Source organism: Ammodytes marinus (genome assembly GCF_949987685.1).
Source record: "Ammodytes marinus genome assembly, chromosome: 6".
NCBI classification, from domain to species: Eukaryota; Metazoa; Chordata; class Actinopteri; order Uranoscopiformes; family Ammodytidae; genus Ammodytes; species Ammodytes marinus.
This window is the reverse complement of record NC_137235.1, coordinates 2,581,050-2,583,504: the sequence shown is the minus strand read 5'-3', so window position 1 is coordinate 2,583,504 and position 2,455 is coordinate 2,581,050.

Below are 2,455 nucleotides of genomic sequence, written 5' to 3'. Positions count from 1 at the left end.
ACTGTTTCAGAAATATTTAAAAGTTCCTCGTAGCTAAGGCTATAACAAGACACACACAGAGAACCTGGTTACAAGGGCCCTCATTTATCAATCTTGCGTAGACCAGAAAAATGGGTGTACGTACATTTCCACGCAAATCTCGGCATTTATCAATATGGACGTGAGCGTAGGGTACGCTCAAATCCCACGCCAGCTCTCAGCTCGTGTACGCAAATTTGAAAACAGCTTGGACTCGCAGTGCAGGCTGTGCCGGGTAGCCGATGACTTTGTTGGACAATTATTAGAAGATAATACAAATGCAGTGCAAATAAGACCGAAATAAAGATATTAATCACTTAAAAATTAGCAGCTTATGGTGTGCAACTGAGTAGGAGCTGATTCAATAGTGCGCACACCGGCCACTTAGGAGGGCTCTCCGTCTTGGAGCAGCTGGGGGGACACTGAGGCACGGGGGCTGCATTCATTCAAAATGTTAGCCTAAGTATTAAATATGTAGTAGACATAGCCTACACTGCTCTTTATGATTAAAAAAATACACGGCACAACATTCAGCTTAAAATTGTATTTATTTGACGCACTTTGTAGATGTTAGTTCCTCTTTTAATGTGTCATTGATGCTAAAGCGAGCGATTTATTTCCACCGTTAACCGGCACGTTGTTCCTATCTGCTGGTGGAGCAGGACGGTGGGCGCTCTCACAGCTGATCGCTGCCGGGTCGGCTTGTGCAGCTGACGGCCGGGCTGACCACTCGTGCCAAGCGCATGCTGTCATACAGTAAAACGCTAAATGTGTTATTTTTAGTTTTTAAAACCCTTTTGAATAGTGCTATCTAAAAGGGCCAATACATTCCAATCATTCAAATCTCTGCAGACGTGTATTTATTTTATGGGGACCATTATCGGACAATTGGTGCATCTTTTTCTCCTCCACCACTTATATTATGCCCGCAGCCCCGCACCCCCAGTTGGTTGCATTTCAGAACAGCAACAAGCTTTTTTAGTGGCGATTTTGAGTCAACACCAACGCTGTTGACCGCAGCAGTTATTTCCTTCCTAACTGCTGCCTTCTGTCGTTCTTTGATGCTGCTTGTAGGCTAATGCTCCGAAATGAAACTCTTTTTTTTTCTGCTTTCGCTGTTATTCTGTCAATTTCTACTTCAGGGAAGTGCCGTATTGTGCATATCCATGTCGTAAAACCTCTGGGCGAGGCCTCTAAACTGAGAAAATATAGGGGCGTGATACGCTCGTTTTCATCCGCCGCATTTATCAATAATGGCCTGGCGTACGCTGAGATTGGCGAGATACGCCTGTTTGATAAATACCACACGACACCTGGCGTAGGGAGGTATTTGCGCCAGAATCTGCACCAGTTTCCACGCAAAATTGATAAATGAGGGCCAGAGTGAGTAAAAAGTGCATTTCTGTTACCTGTCTGTTGAAAGAATTGTCCTGTTGGGTGATCTAGAGCGGTCCTTCTCTCTTCAGGTTTCCTCTCAGTGTTGGAAGGTGAAGAAGTTGAAGTGAAGACAGTGTGAAAGGGGACATGCTTTATAGCAGAGACACCTGGGGCACTCCCTCACACACACACACACACACACACACACACACACACACACACACACACACACACACACACACAGGAAAAGCAGCCAGGCCAGGTCAGAAACAGGAAAAGCAGCCAGGTCAGGTCAGAAACAGGAAAAGCAGCCAGGTCAGGTCAGAAACAGGAAAAGCAGCCAGAGTAGCAGACGGTAGAAAAGGTCTTGGGAATGCTGTGATTCCAGTCTAATAAATCTGCAGGGACATAATAATGATAATAACAATAATAATAATAATAGGGGAGAGTGGCCTAAGTTCTGCAACTTTTTACTCAAAGTGATTTTAAAGTGAGGCCTTGACAGTTATGTCTCCAACTCAAATATGTACATATATTTCAGGATGTTGTGCATCCCTGGCAATACAAACTTTGGATCTGGAATAAACTGAAGAAATATAGCTTTCGGAAAAAAAGTTGTCTTGTCGCACAAATCACCCCACAACGTGGGGTGATTTGTGCATTTGGAGAACATAAGATGGGGTGAATTGTGCCAATTTATATATATCTCAAAAACTGTAATGCAAGACAAATCCATTAGACAATCACTTATTTAAGGTGTATTTAAAGTAAATAAAGTAAATAGTTGACAAAGATTGAAGGTACATTTTCTTAAACAAGGCCTAGCAGATCTAGGTGGTTTTGCCTGCAAAGCTCACAATGACAAAGTCACCATCATCATCTTTCTGGCCATCTGAACTCTCATCAGTGGTGTCGTTAAGTGGAATTGAGATGTCACTCTCTTCTGAGCTACTGTAGACAATCACTTTCTTTTGGTGACCAGAGTATACAGCCATGCCACTGGCACAACTCTCAGAAATGTACTTTGCACTAGTTGCTCCGTGCTTGTGGAACCAACTGC